The sequence below is a fragment of the Schistocerca nitens genome, chromosome 1 (genome assembly GCF_023898315.1).
Source record: "Schistocerca nitens isolate TAMUIC-IGC-003100 chromosome 1, iqSchNite1.1, whole genome shotgun sequence".
NCBI classification, from domain to species: domain Eukaryota; kingdom Metazoa; phylum Arthropoda; class Insecta; order Orthoptera; family Acrididae; genus Schistocerca; species Schistocerca nitens.
The window spans coordinates 831,518,589-831,536,599 of record NC_064614.1 but is presented as its reverse complement, the minus strand read 5'-3'; the positions used below and the strand labels follow the sequence as shown (position 1 = coordinate 831,536,599).

The following is an 18,011-nucleotide window of genomic DNA, read 5'->3' as shown; positions in this document are numbered from 1 at the left end:
GCTTGTGATATGGCTCGGCCGATCTGTTTGGGTAGCGTAAGGAGTTGGGCGACATACCATGCCCGTGATAGGAGATAACCATTAATCAGCTGGACGCGTTGATGGAGGTCGAGTCGCCGATCAGCGTGGCTCACGCAAAGGCCTCGGATGCGTGTTAGAAGCCGCCGCCACGTGAGGGTTAACATACGCTGCGGACAGGCAGTCACCTCAAGACCCAAGATACGCTGTTCCCCCACAACGCGGTACCAGGGGCGTTCGACGGTCAACGAACGGGGCCCTAGCGGAAGCAGCACGGTCTTGTTGGGATTTAACTGAGCACCGGAGGCCCGTTCGTAGACGTCGAGGACGCGGCGAACGGAATCGATGTCCCTGGCGTTAGCAACAAACACACCAACGTCGTCGGCGTAGGCCGCACAGCGGAAGGTGACGCCTGGAAGAGCGACACCGTCGACCAACCGGCCAATGTCACGCAGCATGGGGTCTAGCGCTAAGGCAAACAGATACATCGACAAGGGACATCCCTGTCGAACCGACCGTCTGATAGGAATGGGGCGCGACCGGCAACCGTTCACCACGACAGTGGAATTCGCCCCATGCAAGAAATTGCGGATGATGCGTATGAAGCGCTCCCCAAAACCCATCCGCGACATAACGGCCAGTAGGTAAGGGTGCGAGACTCTGTCAAAGGCACCGGCGAAGTCCAAGGAAAGAATGGCAGCTGAGGTGCGAGTGTCGGCGGTGAGGAGGACAACATCGCGGTACAGGGAAGCGGCGGTGAAGATGTTCCGACGCGAAACGCCACAGGATTGAGTGGGGCAAAGTACCTTAGTCATCGCCTGTTTGAGACGGGAGGCCACACATCGTGCCACCAACTTATAGTCAGTGTTAAGAACAGTGATAGGACGCAGGTCCTGAGCTCGACAGTGGCCAGTCACCTTTGGAATAAGGGCAATACGTCCAGTTAAAAATTCGGCGGGTAAGTCGCATCCAGCGAAAATCTCCTCGCACATTGTACAGAAACGGTCGCCGAGCAGGTCCCAAAAGTGTTGGTAGAACTCATAAGGGAGACCGTCGGGGCCAGGTGACTTGTGTCCCGGACAGGCACGGAGGACAGATGTGAGTTCAGCGAGTGTCAGTGGCTCGGTTAAAGAGCCGCGGTCATGACGATCCAAAGAAGTTGGCACCCCACTGATAAGTGCATGTTGGGCGGCGACGTCGACCTCAACATCCTGGAAGAGGTTGGTGAAATGGTCCGTCAGGTGTAGGAGGACTTCACGGTAGTCTGTGATACGCGTACCATCGTCTGCTGTAAGGCGCAGAATGGCGTTCTTCTTGGCACGAGTTCGTTCAGAGGCAAGGTGATAGATGGATGGCCTCTCGCCTTCAATCAGGTATTCAGAACGACACCGCACCACCATACCGTCGGCTTTCTCCCGAGAGAAGCGAAGGATTTTCGCTTTAATTTTGTTGAGGCGCATGCGGAGCTGATCATACCTGTCAGCAGGAAGAGTCAGGGCGTCAATGAGACACTGCTGATAGAAGGCTAACGTGCTACGTTTCCAGTGGGCGACGTCGCGACTATATTGTCGGAGAACACGTCGCAGCCGGGGTTTCGCACAGCGGAGCCACCAAACCACCGTGGTAGGGTACCGGGAAGTGTCCGTGAGACAGTCCTGCCATGTTTTCGTGACAAGAGCACGAAGTTCGGGCATTGGCAGATGAAGGGTATTCATCTTCCAAAAGGTGCCACGAGGAACCGGGGCTGGACCCGCGATACGCAAGGAACACGAGTACGCACAGTGGTCACTAAAGGCCACGGGTATGACTTGGACGGCACAAAGGGCGGGAGTCAAATCAGTCGAGACATAAACACGATCTATACGGCTGGCTCCAGTGGGATAGATGTGGGTAAATTGCGTGTAGGCGGGATGAAAGTGGCGCCACGTGTCAGTAAGGTCAGCCGCTCGAAGGAGTGAAGCGAGCGCTTCACACCGCATAGGCGTCGGGACCTGGTCAACTCCGGCTACCACACAGTTGAAGTCTCCGCCAAAGACAATAGGGCGACGAGCTGCTAAGAAAGGGGGGATATCAGACTGAAAAAGTGTCGTTCTGTCATGCCTGTGGTTAGCACCGGAAGGAGCATAGACATTTAGAAAAAGGACATCTTGAAGGATACATGCAAGGACACGACCGTTGGGGAGCGTGGTAACATGGGATGGAGTGAACTCTGATCGGTAGAGCAAAGCAGTACCCCGCCGGGCGTCAGGGTCGATGTTATACAGTGCCTCATAACCAACTAGGTCAGATAGAAAAGGGGCACAAACCTCCTGGAGAAATACCACATCAAACGCACCAAGGCGGAGAAAGTCCTTCAAAGAGCGAAGTTTGACCGGATTGGAGATGGAGTTAATATTGACCGTTAAAAGGGAGAGGGCTCCCGGCGGACGGTCAAAGGCAGGCATGGGAGAGCAACACAGAGGAAATAACGGCAGATAGGGTCACGGCCGTAGGGAAGCAGGTGTGGAAACATCCACATCGGAACCTCGCTATATCACCCCGGATGTGAGAAAAGAATATCAAGCAGCTCATGTGGGGAAAGCCCACTCAATCACGCATTTCATCGCCCTCGTCGTCAGCCCAGTTCAGGCCTCCCCCATCGGCAGGATAGTCCGAGCCAGGCGGCGCAGACGGTTCGGACGCAGTAGGATGTGAAAGGGTACGAGTACGCTGCAGTGGCTGATCGCTACCCTGGTCATGTTTCCGTTTTGCAGGGATCGCTCCCCGATCTCGCGATGAACTGATAAGAGCCTCTAGTTGTCGAGCAGTTTGCCGCATACCGCCCGAGCGGTCAGCGGAAACAGAGCGGGAAACCGAGGAGGCCTGAGAGTCAGTCTCACTGCCGCTTTCAGGGGGACGGAAAACGTCCGCCGCCTCCGCCGATTGGTCTGGGTTCGCCTTCTTGCGTCGATGACGACGGCGGGGGGACTTAGCGTCATCTGCCGGGAGGGGCGGGGTAGGAATAACGACCTCCATCTGTTCTACAGCGACCACATCACTCGCCATAGCGGGCACATCAGCCGCCGCCGGCGGTACCGCCACAACGGGCGCCCGGTCCGGGACGGGTTCGTCAACCGGTGCACTGGGTGCCGGTTGCACTGCATCTGGCGGGGGTGACACGTCAGGCCGCTCAGCGGGACGGCGGGCAGCACCCGCCACTACCTCGCTGAGGAGAGGCACAAGGTCGGTACCAGCAGCGCGTTCCCGCGGCAGTTGCACAGGGCGCCGGCGCGGGCAATCCACGCGGAGATGCTCCGTCGATTGACAAAGGGAGCAAGTCTGCGGTTGCCCAATATAGGTGACCTGGGCCCTGGTACTCGCAATATTTAAATACGACGGTACGTGCTGGCGGAGGTCCATGCGGACACTACGAACGCCGCTGTTGCCCTGGAAGCGGTAGGCACTGCCCCACCTCTCATTCGTGATGCTGAGCACCGTGCCATACCGCGACAAGACACGGCCGATGACTTCATTCGGACACTCAGGGGGTACGTTGAACACCCGCACAGTCCGTATGCCAAACCCAGACGGCACGATTGTCACTGTACCAACACTGCCATCGAAATAGCGGAACGGATGTTCGCCCGCTAGAGCCAGGCCATACTTTTCGTATTGCTCCTGGTTGACGAATTTCACAAATAACGAAAACAACACGAAATCCAGTTGGAAGGTGTCAACATCATGTTCCGGTACACGTAGATCGCCAAAAATCCATTCTTGTATTTCAAACGCGGTCGGCCGTCTTGCGGCTCTGTCGAACACACACTGAATACTATTCGACCGATTGGTCATGTCACCGCAAAAATGTCAACGACGGAGAAATAAAGAACAAACGAAACCTCGATCGCTATACGCGAGAGGTGACCCAAAACCCGCGACAGAGCCCAACAGAACGCTCCGCTCGCGGGGTGCTTCTTAGCCAAAAGGCCGAGAAGCGATAAGGAAAACCCGCAGTGGAAGGGCCTAAATGCTTGCAGCGTGTGCGCTCCACATGTGGGAGTGACACACGGTGGTACGGGCCGGTATGGCAACAGGCGACCGTCGAAAACATCGCAAAAGCAAGTGCCGGAAGGAACGACAATTCACGAGAGCACTCGTCAACAGCCCAGTACTAGCCTCCATGTCGAAGAGTAAACTGCGACCCCCATTTGAACGCCGCTAGCTGCCAGGGCAGTGGAGAAGGCGCGAGGCCGCCCCACAGCAGCGCCAGGCCGGCGCGAGCTACACCGGCGCGAGGCCGGCGCGAGCTACACCTAGCCGAGTGCTTACATCGTCCACCGCCTACTGCATATGCGTGTGTACACACGTATTCTGCGTGCGTGCGGCGGCGACGACGACGTTCGCGAGGAGCTAAGGTTATAACTCCAAAAAATTTAATTAAAATTATCTGTGGCCGGACCATAAGAGACGCCAACGAGGCATCTGAAGGCACTGTTGTGTGCCCCCATAAATTGCCAGCCTGGTGTAATGCGGCTGCAAGAGGGGTCCGGCTAAAGGCAAAAAAAAAAAAAAAAAAAAAAAAATTGAATACTTGCGATAATCTAAAATTAATTTAAAGAGTACGTGGTGTGTAAGCAGCTAACTACTGGGCACATCGACAACTACGACAAGTTTTGCTATCAGCGGAATATCTGACCACTGCAGAATATTAACCCATTTCAGGCTGTGTTTTAATTAATTTTAGGTGGGCCGATCCCGGCGGTACTGCAATGCCGGGCCAACCCGCGACAGAGGTGGAGCAAGCCCCTAGCACTCCGTCATGAGCCAAAAATGAGTTTAATATTCTGGTCCTGCGATGCAGGACGTATCAGATATTAAGCTGATAAGAACAGATTTTTTTAGTCATTGAGGTAATACTTTGGGAAGGAAGCTTAGGAAAGGTTCAACTTCGGTAGGAGTTAGCCACGAAGGTGTTGCTCGACGGCGGCTGCAGGCAGATGGAGCACCGGAGCGTCACACTTCGGGCGGACGTAACTAAGAATTATCTTAGGAATATAAGATCTTGGTGTGATCCAGAGAATTGTTCTGGCCAAGATGGAGCGTGTCATACGCTTGTGTTCAACCCCGGTGGAGATCCAGACGTAGCTGGCCGGGGGAAAAATAGGAAAGCGAGCAGAGCGAGGGTTCATATGGGAAGGCGCATATGCCACTCAACTCTGCCGCCGGTGTCAACAGCGAAGGCTGGACACACACGAGACCGGTCTGCATCTGCCGCGCTCCAGATCGCCACCATTCGATCGAGCAGGGGGCAGATGGGGCCTGAGCATCTCGCAACCCTCGTCAAAATCGGGAGAAAATGAGGGAGAAGTATTCAATGCAGGGCGAGTCCGGCAGAAGCACCAGCAGTTGCTGCCCTCACAGCAAGGCTGGCCACGTTCCGGAGCCGCCACTGCAGCTTCGTCATAATCGGGCATTGGGAGACCAATGACTAAAGAAATACATCGCGTATCTAGTGTTTTGTATCCGACCTTACCAGCATTAAGCTGATAAGAACAGATACTACACTTTTTTTTTTTTTTTTACTACACTTTTTTTTTATTTTTTTTTTATTTTTTTTTTTATTTATTTTTATTTTTTTTTTGTTTTTTTTTTATTTTTTTTTATTTTTTTTTTATTTTTTTTTTTTTTAATGCCGCCATCCTCGAGTGTCAACGCAGCATGTAAACCAGGGTGCTGGTAGTGGCAAGCCTTATTGCCAGAAACGAATATAAATAAAAGAAAATAAAACCAGAGGCACACTCTGCTATGCCTCAGGGAGCGTCGACACACTACTCAGAAATTCACCTCTCTCTGCAGGTGTGAAGCAAGTGATGGTTTCGAACTAAAGGAATAAAGAAATAAAGACATAAATGAAGGCAAAGTAAAAACAGGGACGGCAGCACACACAAATGAAAAACGAAACTAGCGAGATAATCCCATCGCCTATAGAATTAACAAAAATAAGAATCTTCTAAGATTTATTACGTGTTTCCCATTTTACCAGGAATGCCTCATGTAAAGGTCATTCAATTCTCATGTAACCAATTTTCAAATCATTTATGACACAGAATAGTCGACTCCAGTGATGCCCAGAAGGCCAATGTCAAAGTTAGGGTATAGGAAGTCGAGGGTAGGTTGAGAGTCGCAGTGACATAGCTCCAGGGGTAATCCAGGCAATACCTGGACGAGGTGCCTTAGTCAACCCTGAACACCTTTTGGTATCCATGAATCATGGCAACCTTCAAAAACCGAGCAAAGGTATTGGTGTATGTCCGGTTAGATTCCGTCAGGCGATGCTGGCTCCACAGGTAGTCCATAAAGGTGACAGCATCGGTGATGGAAAGGTCATAGATTGTGAAAATGGTGTGGCCCAAGAGCCACACCATTGCGTTTCGTCGCGTCCGGGGGTTGGTTTGAAGATCAGGGGTGAGGAACCAGTCGATGGACACATTGTCCGGTGTCGTCCCACCAATCAGCGCTAAGAGCACACGGGCAAGGTCCCACACTTCCGCGACGTGAGGGCAGAGGAATCGGTGTTCTCTGGTATCGACGTCACCACACCGGCCGCAAGCAGCCGAGGGCTGTAGACGGATGGCCGCCAGGCGATGGTTGGTAGGTATCAAATTGTTGACAACACGATACCAGAGCGCCGAAACGTCCGTGGGAAGGGCGGAGTTGTTGATATTAGCCCAAACATGGCGCCAGATGACTGACGGTCGCCTGTCCTCCAATTTATGCGGTGTGGGCTGGCCGCGAAGTGCATGGTAAAGGCGCCGCGATGTGCGCGCCTTGTCCGTGGCCACTGGGAGGACATAACTGCGGTGGAGATAATAGTCTTTTACCGTCGTCAGCCGGAACGGAATATGCGTCAAACACACCGGTGCACGCGCTGAGTGTGGACGATAACGGTCGAAGAGGACCGCTGTAGTCCCGCCTGGGTCGGCGTCGCGCAAAGTGGCAACACGGTGAATCAGCAGGGCCGCACATTTCCGGGAAAAGTCAATGAGGCCGAGGCCACCATCGACCTTCGGCAGCGTACAAGTCAGCGCATCAACCTTGAACAGCGCATGCCGCCACAAAAGCCAATATACCGCTTGTGATATGGCTCGGCCGATCTGTTTGGGTAGCGTAAGGAGTTGGGCGACATACCATGCCCGTGATAGGAGATAACCATTAATCAGCTGGACGCGTTGATGGAGGTCGAGTCGCCGATCAGCGTGGCTCACGCAAAGGCCTCGGATGCGTGTTAGAAGCCGCCGCCACGTGAGGGTTAACATACGCTGCGGACAGGCAGTCACCTCAAGACCCAAGATACGCTGTTCCCCCACAACGCGGTACCAGGGGCGTTCGACGGTCAACGAACGGGGCCCTAGCGGAAGCAGCACGGTCTTGTTGGGATTTAACTGAGCACCGGAGGCCCGTTCGTAGACGTCGAGGACGCGGCGAACGGAATCGATGTCCCTGGCGTTAGCAACAAACACACCAACGTCGTCGGCGTAGGCCGCACAGCGGAAGGTGACGCCTGGAAGAGCGACACCGTCGACCAACCGGCCAATGTCACGCAGCATGGGGTCTAGCGCTAAGGCAAACAGATACATCGACAAGGGACATCCCTGTCGAACCGACCGTCTGATAGGAATGGGGCGCGACCGGCAACCGTTCACCACGACAGTGGAATTCGCCCCATGCAAGAAATTGCGGATGATGCGTATGAAGCGCTCCCCAAAACCCATCCGCGACATAACGGCCAGTAGGTAAGGGTGCGAGACTCTGTCAAAGGCACCGGCGAAGTCCAAGGAAAGAATGGCAGCTGAGGTGCGAGTGTCGGCGGTGAGGAGGACAACATCGCGGTACAGGGAAGCGGCGGTGAAGATGTTCCGACGCGAAACGCCACAGGATTGAGTGGGGCAAAGTACCTTAGTCATCGCCTGTTTGAGACGGGAGGCCACACATCGTGCCACCAACTTATAGTCAGTGTTAAGAACAGTGATAGGACGCAGGTCCTGAGCTCGACAGTGGCCAGTCACCTTTGGAATAAGGGCAATACGTCCAGTTAAAAATTCGGCGGGTAAGTCGCATCCAGCGAAAATCTCCTCGCACATTGTACAGAAACGGTCGCCGAGCAGGTCCCAAAAGTGTTGGTAGAACTCATAAGGGAGACCATCGGGGCCAGGTGACTTGTGTCCCGGACAGGCACGGAGGACAGATGTGAGTTCAGCGAGTGTCAGTGGCTCGGTTAAAGAGCCGCGGTCATGACGATCCAAAGAAGTTGGCACCCCACTGATAAGTGCATGTTGGGCGGCGACGTCGACCTCAACATCCTGGAAGAGGTTGGTGAAATGGTCCGTCAGGTGTTGGAGGACTTCACGGTAGTCTGTGATACGCGTACCATCGTCTGCTTTAAGGCGCAGAATGGCGTTCTTCTTGGCACGAGTTCGTTCAGAGGCAAGGTGATAGATGGATGGCCTCTCGCCTTCAATCAGGTATTCAGAACGACACCGCACCACCATACCGTCGGCTTTCTCCCGAGAGAAGCGAAGGATTTTCGCTTTAATTTTGTTGAGGCGCATGCGGAGCTGATCATACCTGTCAGCAGGAAGAGTCAGGGCGTCAATGAGACACTGCTGATAGAAGGCTAACGTGCTACGTTTCCAGTGGGCGACGTCGTGACTATATTGTCGGAGAACACGTCGCAGCCGGGGTTTCGCACAGCGGAGCCACCAAACCACCGTGGTAGGGTACCGGGAAGTGTCCGCGAGACAGTCCTGCCATGTTTTCGTGACAAGAGCACGAAGTTCGGGCATTGGCAGATGAAGGGTATTCATCTTCCAAAAGGTGCCACGAGGAACCGGGGCTGGACCCGCGATACGCAAGGAACACGAGTACGCACAGTGGTCACTAAAGGCCACGGGTATGACTTGGACGGCACAAAGGGCGGGAGTCAAATCAGTCGAGACAAACACGATCTATACGGCTGGCTCCAGTGGGATAAATGTGGGTAAATTGCGTGTAGGCGGGATGAAAGTGGCGCCACGTGTCAGTAAGGTCAGCCGCTCGAAGGAGTGAAGCGAGCGCTTCACACCGCATAGGCGTCGGGACCTGGTCAACTCCGGCTACCACACAGTTGAAGTCTCCGCCAAAGACAATAGGGCGACGAGCTGCTAAGAAAGGGGGGATATCAGACTGAAAAAGTGTCGTTCTGTCATGCCTGTGGTTAGCACCGGAAGGAGCATAGACATTTAGAAAAAGGACATCTTGAAGGATACATGCAAGGACACGACCGTTGGGGAGCGTGGTAACATGGGATGGAGTGAACTCTGATCGGTAGAGCAAAGCAGTACCCCGCCGGGCGTCAGGGTCGATGTTATACAGTGCCTCATAACCAACTAGGTCAGATAGAAAAGGGGCACAAACCTCCTGGAGAAATACCACATCAAACGCACCAAGGCGGAGAAAGTCCTTCAAAGAGCGAAGTTTGACCGGATTGGAGATGGAGTTAATATTGACCGTTAAAAGGGAGAGGGCTCCCGGCGGACGGTCAAAGGCAGGCATGGTAGAGCAACACAGAGGAAATAACGGCAGATAGGGACACGGCCGTAGGGAAGCAGGTGTGGAAACATCCACATCGGAACCCCGCTATATCACCCCGGATGTGAGAAAAGAATACCAAGCAGCTCATGTGGGGAAAGCCCACTCAATCACGCATTTCATCGCCCTCGTCGTCAGCCCAGTTCAGGCCTCCCCCATCGGCAGGATAGTCCGAGCCAGGCGGCGCAGACGGTTCGGACGCAGTAGGATGTGAAAGGGTACGAGTACGCTGCAGTGGCTGATCGCTACCCTGGTCATGTTTCCGTTTTGCAGGGATCGCTCCCCGATCTCGCGATGAACTGATAAGAGCCTCTAGTTGTCGAGCAGTTTGCCGCATACCGCCCGAGCGGTCAGCGGAAACAGAGCGGGAAACCGACGAGGCCTGAGAGTCAGTCTCACTGCCGCTTTCAGGGGGACGGAAAACGTCCGCCGCCTCCGCCGACTGGTCTGGGTTCGCCTTCTTGCGTCGATGACGACGGCGGGGGGACTTAGCGTCATCTGCCGGGAGAGGCGGGGTAGGAATAACGACCTCCATCTGTTCTACAGCGACCACATCACTCGCCATAGCGGGCACATCAGCTGCCGCCGGCGGTACCGCCACAACGGGCGCCCGGTCCGGGACGGGTTCGTCAACCGGTGCACCGGGCGCCGGTTGCACTGCATCCGGCGGGTGTGACACGTCAGGCCGCTCAGCGGGACGGCGGGCAGCACCCGCCACTACCTCGCTGAGGAGAGGCACAAGGTCGGTACCAGCAGCGCGTTCCCGCGGCAATTGCACAGGGCGCCGGCGCGGGCACTCCACGCGGAGATGCTCCGTCGATTGACAAAGGGAGCAAGTCTGCGGTTGCCCAATATATGTGACCTGGGCCCTGGTACTCGCAATATTTAAATACGACGGTACGTGCTGGCGGAGGTCCATGCGGACACTACGAACGCCGCTGTTGCCCTGGAAGCGGTAGGCACTGCCCCACCTCTCATTCGTGATGCTGAGCACCGTGCCATACCGCGACAAGACACGGCCGATTACTTCATTCGGACACTCAGGGGGTACGTTGAACACCCGCACAGTCCGTATGCCAAACCCAGACGGCACGATTGTCACTGTACCAACACTGCCATCGAAATAGCGGAACGGATGTTCGCCCGCTAGAGCCAGGCCATACTTTTCGTATTGCTCCTGGTTGACGAATTTCACAAATAACGAAAATAAGACGAAATCCAGTTGGAAGGTGTCAACATCATGTTCCGGTACACGTAGATCGCCAAAAATCCATTCTTGTATTTCAAACGCGGTCGGCCGTCTTGCGGCTCTGTCGAACACACACTGTATACTATTCGACCGATTGGTCATGTCACCGCAAAAATGTCAACGACGGAGAAATAAAGAACAAACGAAACCTCGATCGCTATACGCGAGAGGTGACCCAAAACCCGCGACAGAGCCCAACAGAACGCTCCGCTCGCGGGGTGCTTCTTAGCCAAAAGGCCGAGAAGCGATAAGGAAAACCCGCAGTGGAAGGGCCTAAATGCTTGCAGCGTGTGCGCTCCACATGTGGGAGTGACACACGGTGGTACGGGCCGGTATGGCAACAGGCGACCGTCGAAAACATCGCAAAAGCAAGTGCCGGAAGGAACGACAATTCACGAGAGCACTCGTCAACAGCCCAGTACTAGCCTCCATGTCGAAGAGTAAACTGCGACCCCCATTTGAACGCCGCTAGCTGCCAGGGCAGTGGAGAAGGCGCGAGGCCGCCCCACAGCAGCGCCAGGCCGGCGCGAGCTACACCGGCGCGAGGCCGGCGCGAGCTACACCTAGCCGAGTGCTTACATCGTCCACCGCCTACTGCATATGCGTGTGTACACACGTATTCTGCGTGCGTGCGGCGGCGACGACGACGTTCGCGAGGAGCTAAGGTTATAACTCCAAAAAATTTAATTAAAATTATCTGTGGCCGGACCATAAGAGACGCCAACGAGGCATCTGAAGGCAGTGTTCTGTGCCCCCATAAATTGCCAGCCTGGTGTAATGCGGCTGCAAGAGGGGTCTGGCTACAGGCAAAAAAAAAAAAAAAAAATTGTGTACTTGCGACAATCTAAAATTAATTTAAAGAGTACGTGGTGTGTAAGCAGCTAACTACTGGGCACATCGACAACTACGACAAGTTTTGCTATCAGCGGAATATCTGATCACTGCAGAATATTAACCCATTTCAGGCTGTGTTTTAATTAAGTTTAGGTGGGCCGATCCCGGCGGTACTGCAATGCCGGGCCAACCCGCGACAGAGGTGGAGCAAGCCCCTAGCACTCCGTCATGAGCCAAAAATGAGTTTAATATTCTGGTCCTGCGATGCAGGACGTATCAGATATTAAGCTGATAAGAACAGATTTTTATTTTCCGAGATAATTCTTAGTTACAATCTTACGAAGTATAAATTTAAGAAAAGAATATCCATGACTCTATACAATACGAGTTTTCCAGGTTTATTAAGTTTAGATAAATTTAAGAAAAAACGGTACTAACCGTACTTAAGTATTTGATCACTATTCTAGTTCGTGGGTTAAGCCCACTACTTAAATATCATGAGGCCGCGTTAGGCGCGGATACTTAAGTATATTACCTTAAGATTAATCCCGCGGTAGGCGCGGCCTTACTTATGTCAGATCAGGGGTAGTTTGGACCTAATTTAGGAGCTATTTTGTGTTTATTTGATTCATCTCCATGCCCTGACAGCGCACTGCACATGCACGGCTGCCAGCGGCTGGTGCGCCACGCACGCAGGCGGGTCACACTCAGCCGGACTTCTCCCCTCTGTCCGCCTTGCGGCGGACGTCACTGGGGTGTCGTGGCAGGAGGGTGTTGCTTCCCACGCTGGCTGGAGACTGCCGGGCAGTAGGCACACGTACGGCGCCGCCCAGCACCGCGCCAACCGAGGTGGGGGCCATATTCGGCGGCCACCACGGAGGGAGGGGCACCAGGCAGCACCGCACGCACCGCTACTGACTCGGCACTGCTGCAGTGCGGCGCGAAGATGGTGTAACGCCGCAGGTCCCGCGTCGTGAAGGAGAATCTCGACACCGACGACACGAAGGCACCGACCTCGAAGTTCTCCGACGACTGCAGTCTCGAGGGTCTCGCAGCCTGACGTCAGAGCATGCCACAGTCTAGGGGGACACATACTGGCGGTGGCCACTCCCCCCCGACTGGCAGCGCCGGGGGTGGCGGACTCTGCATTGCAGGACCGCTGATGCGTCCGCAGCTTCTTCAGCTGCGGGTCGCGTCGGCCGCAAAACGCGCACTCGAAAACGGGGACCGTTTCCGGGTCGTGCAGCCTCCTGTAGTGGCGGAGAAGGGCCGAGTGGTCCTTGTACTCGCCAAAAGTTGGCCTGCCTGCAGCCTTGGTGACGAAGCAGATCCGGCAGCGAAAGACGTCCGCCGGCAGCGTCACCACGAGCTCCATTGTTCGGGTCGCGGACCTGAAACAAGAGAATAGGCGCGACCGCTTCCCGGTGCAGAAATCAGCCCATATTAGCTTGTATTAAGCTGATAAGAACAGATACTACACTTTGATCTTAGCCAAAAGGCCGAGAAGCGATAAGGAAAACCCGCAGTGGAAGGGCCTAAATGCTTGCAGCGTGTGCGCTCCACATGTGGGAGTGACACACGGTGGTACGGGCCGGTATGGCAACAGGCGACCGTCGAAAACATCGCAAAAGCAAGTGCCGGAAGGAACGACAATTCACGAGAGCACTCGTCAACAGCCCAGTACTAGCCTCCATGTCGAAGAGTAAACTGCGACCCCCATTTGAACGCCGCTAGCTGCCAGGGCAGTGGAGAAGGCGCGAGGCCGCCCCACAGCAGCGCCAGGCCGGCGCGAGCTACACCGGCGCGAGGCCGGCGCGAGCTACACCTAGCCGAGTGCTTACATCGTCCACCGCCTACTGCATATGCGTGTGTACACACGTATTCTGCGTGCGTGCGGCGGCGACGACGTTCGCGAGGAGCTAAGGTTATAACTCCAAAAAATTTAATTAAAATTAAAATTATCTGTGGCCGGACCATAAGAGACGCCAACGAGGCATCTGAAGGCAGTGTTCTGTGCCCCCATAAATTGCCAGCCTGGTGTAATGCGGCTGCAAGAGGGGTCTGGCTACAGGCAACAAAAAAAAAAAAAAAAAAATTGTGTACTTGCGACAATCTAAAATTAATTTAAAGAGTACGTGGTGTGTAAGCAGCTAACTACTGGGCACATCGACAACTACGACAAGTTTTGCTATCAGCGGAATATCAGATCACTGCAGAATATTAACCCATTTCAGGCTGTGTTTTAATTAAGTTTAGGTGGGCCGATCCCGGCGGTACTGCAATGCCGGGCCAACCCGCGACAGAGGTGGAGCAAGCCCCTAGCACTCCGTCATGAGCCAAAAATGAGTTTAATATTCTGGTCCTGCGATGCAGGACGTATCAGATATTAAGCTGATAAGAACAGATTTTTATTTATCGAGATAATTCTTAGTTACATTTTTAAGAAGTATAAATTTAAGAAAGAATATTCATGACTCTATACAATGCGAGTTTTACAGATTTATTAAGTTTAGAAAAAATTTAAGAGAAACGGTTCTAACCGTACTTAAGTATTTAATCACTATTCTAGTTCGTGGGTTAAGCCCACTACTTAAATATCATGAGGCCGCGTTAGGCGCGGATTCTTAAGTATATAACCTTAAGATTAATCCCGCGTTAGGCGCGGCCTTACTTACGTCAGACCAGGGGTAAATTGGACCTAATTTAGGGGCTATTTTATTTTATTCATCTCCATGCCCTGACAGCACACTGCACATGCACGGCTGCCAGCGGCTGGTGCGCCACACACGCAGGCGGGTCACACTCAGCCGGACTTCTCCCCTCTGTCCGCCTTGCGGCGGACGTCACTGGGGTGTCGTGGCAGGAGGGTGTTGCTTCCCACGCTGGCTGGAGACTGCCGGGCAGTAGGCACGCGTACGGCGCCGCCCAGCACCGCGCCAACCGAGGTGGGGGCCATATTCGGCGGCCACCACGGAGGGAGGGGCACCAGGCAGCACCGCACGCACCGCTACTGACTCGGCACTGCTGCAGTGCGGCGCGAAGATGGTGTAGCGCCGCAGGTCCCGCGTCGTGAAGGAGAATCTCGACACCGACGTCACGAAGGCACCGACCTCGAAGTTCTCCGACGACTGCAGTCTCGAGGGTCTCGCAGCCTGACGTCAGAGCATGCCACAGTCTAGGGGGACACATACTGGCGGTGGCCAGTGATGTGTTCAACGTAGATGTCGCGGGACCACTTGATGGTGTCGGACACCATCAATCGCCGCATCAGTTGGCAGTAGCGGCTGGCGATGCCTAGGTGCCGAAGCACCGCATCGTTCTGGCGGTCCCACGCCCCCAGACTGCCGACAGCCAGGGCGTCGACAGTGACGGAATAGCCGCGAGCGGCTAATCCGCGCGCAACGTCGGCGTACTTTATCTTCTTCAGTTGCCGAGCGTTGTCGAGCGCAATCCGCCTATTCTCGAAGGGGATTGTCACATCGACGATGGTCACAGTCTTCGCGGCCTCGTCAGTTATTACGAGGTCCGGACGCAGCCCACTGCTGTCCCCTATGACGGCTTGGTTGATCCTGATGTCAGGAACAGCAGTGTTTCCTCTCCTTGGCCGCCCAGCGACTGCTGTCGCGAGGCGGTTGAGGACCGCGTTGTGGCGATACTGCAGGGCTGCTGAGTGCACCATACACGCGTTAATCACGTGTGGGAGCGTCTCGTTGTTGTGGCCACAGCGTCGGCAGGCTTTGTTGTTGTTTGCCCGCCCATCAAAGCGGCGACATCCGTTCAGAGGCACGACTCCGAGCCTGGCGCGATGAATGAAGCGCCAGTCTGCGAAGCGAGTGTATTTGCCTCCCGCTATGAAGTGGTTGGACGCTGTGGACTCCCTGGTGCACTCGAACACCTTCCCCTGGTCCGGTTTTCTGAGTAAGATGTGGCGCAGGCGCTGCCTCAGACACTCGCGGAGCGTCCGCGAGAGAAGACGTTTGGCGCCCCCTCCCACCCGGACATGCTCGACGCCAGTGTTGACGGTGCGTCCCACGCTGTCATCATCGTGTTGCGGTCCATCGCCGCCATCTTCGAGGTGTCGTGTAGTCCCGGGCGCCGTCCTCTCCGTGGCCGGCTGCGTCACCCCTCCGATGCCGTCGTGTTCCGCGTCGTCAGCGATGGCGGGTCGGCCGCCGACCTCCACCTGCAACTCAGACTACAGTTCACTCCAGCGCCAGGTGACGCCACGCGGCGCTAGGCGCCTTGTGGCGTTCCTGACGCGTGTCCACAGTGACTGGATGTCACCTCCGTCACGTGCGAGGTCGCCCTCAGTGCTGCCGCTAAGGTAGGTGGCCAAGTCGGATCGACTCGGCTCCCTCCCCAGTCGGCGGCGCACGGCCGTGGATAGAGTGGCCCAGGCGATGTCGCGGACGGTGGCGTCGTCGCAGTGCAGCATGCGGAAGCCGTGGACGATGGTGGAGATGTCCGCAGCGTCCGCGAGCGGCGTCAGGCCGCATCCTCCCTCTCCCAGCGCGAGGTACAGCTGTTCAGTGGACGCACGCTGTGGAAGGAAGAGCCATGATTTGACAGCCGCTTTCACTGCCTTGTCGAGCGCAGATAGCGGCCCCTTGCGTACCGCTCCGCCCCGCATGACAAAGTCAAGCCTGGGGAGGAGGAAGACACGCACAGCGTCAATCTTCTGCCAGGGAGCCAGCAGGGAAGCGTCCAGGTGCTGCAAGTCACGTCGAATTGCCGCGATCGCATCCGTTGGCGTCTGCGTGACTTTGTACCCGGTGGGAACGCCAAGATGGAGGTAGGCGTCACCCGCACCGAGCACGGCTGGTTCTCCCCCTTGCAGGGCGAATACCGAGCCTAGTGTCTGCCGACGGCGGATGTGAAGCGTGGCACACTTCGACGGCTTGAAGGTAAGCCCGGCCCACGTCGCCGCCTCACCCACAACATTGAGGAGCGTCTGCATCGCCTCTGAATCCCGCGCCAGGAGCACGATATCGTCCGCGTACGCCAGTGCGCTCACACTGACGCGGCTAAGCGGAATACCACACTCATTTCTGAGCGAGGTTGCGGCGCGAAGTGCCGGCTCGAGCGCGAGATTAAAGACGATGGGCGACAGTGGACAGCCCTGCTTGACCCCCGCCTGGATCTCAATCTCCTCCGTTAGTCCGTCAGATGTACGGACGCGGGTGGAGCAACCATCGTACATGTCGGCAATTAGATGGTGCAATTGCTCTGGCAGTCCCATCCTGCTCAGTACACCAAGGAGGTGAGCGTGAGGCACTGAACGAAAAGCATTCGCCAGATCAAGCCAAGCGAAGCATGCTTGGCCTCCCCTGCGCCTTGCATCATCAATTGCCGTCTGCACAATGAAGTTGTGCTCATAGCAGCCTTCAAACGTGCGGAAGCCCTTCTGCTCTGGGGAGAGCTGGTTCAAACGCTCTGCCCAGAGGGAAGTGCGGTCCGCAACGATTGCAGCAAAGAGCTTAGAGATGGTGGAGCTCAATGCTAGAGGCCGCCAGTTTGCCACGTCCGAGACGTCCCCTTTCTTGTGGATGAGGACGGTAGTGGATACTTTCCACTGCATCGGAGTCTTCTGCTCATTCCAGCAGCGCGAGAAGATCCTAGCTAGCACATGGCAGCCAGGATCCTCGCGTCGCAGGTCCGAGTAGGTGACTCCGTCTGCCCCAGGAGCAGTATTGCTCGCCTTCTGGAGCCGCTGTTGCACCTCCGCGGAGGTGATCAGCGACAGGACCTCCTCGCTGACATCAGGAGGCGTGGTGGCGGCAAAGTCCGGGACAGCAGCTGGTAAATCTGTAACAAAAAAGTCAGATTTAGAGTATACCCCCTTAAAGTGCTCCGTGAGCACGCTGCCATCGATTTGGCAGTACGGCGACGTCTCGCCAAGGACGCGCTGCATCGCCTTGCGCCGGTCCGCGCGGTACAGCTTCTGAATCTCAGAAGCTGCACTCGCGCTGTACCGACGCTCGGCGGCCGCCGCACGCCGTGCGCCACGTCCACCGCGCTGCCCACCGCGGCCGCGTGTAGGGGCAGGGGGAGGGGGATTGGCAGCAGCGTCGGCGCGGCCCTGGCCGCGGTGTGCTGCTGCTGGTGGCCCATCCTGTCGATCTCCGGCTGCCTGGCGTTGTGGCTTCGTCTCGGCGATCTCGGAGATGAAGTCCTCGACGACCGCGACGAATGCGTCCCACTGCTTGTTGTGGACGCTGTCCAGGGCCGCCAGCCAGCGCCGCTGCCTCTCCGTTGGCTGGGCGTCGGCCAGGGGAGGGGGGGGGGGCGGAGCTGCCTCTGTTGC

At 55.7% G+C, this 18,011-nt stretch overlaps 4 pseudogenes; all 4 read right to left on the bottom strand.

The window, feature by feature from the left end:
* Positions 1 to 4,736: 4,736 nt before the first annotated feature.
* Positions 4,737 to 4,912, bottom strand: LOC126204514 (U2 spliceosomal RNA; annotated as a pseudogene).
* A 6,943-nt stretch (positions 4,913 to 11,855) lies between these two features.
* Positions 11,856 to 12,028, bottom strand: LOC126204691 (U2 spliceosomal RNA; annotated as a pseudogene).
* A 1,078-nt stretch (positions 12,029 to 13,106) lies between these two features.
* Positions 13,107 to 13,218, bottom strand: LOC126204868 (U2 spliceosomal RNA; annotated as a pseudogene).
* A 740-nt stretch (positions 13,219 to 13,958) lies between these two features.
* On the bottom strand, positions 13,959 to 14,173 carry LOC126204569 (U2 spliceosomal RNA; annotated as a pseudogene).
* Positions 14,174 to 18,011: the final 3,838 nt, after the last annotated feature.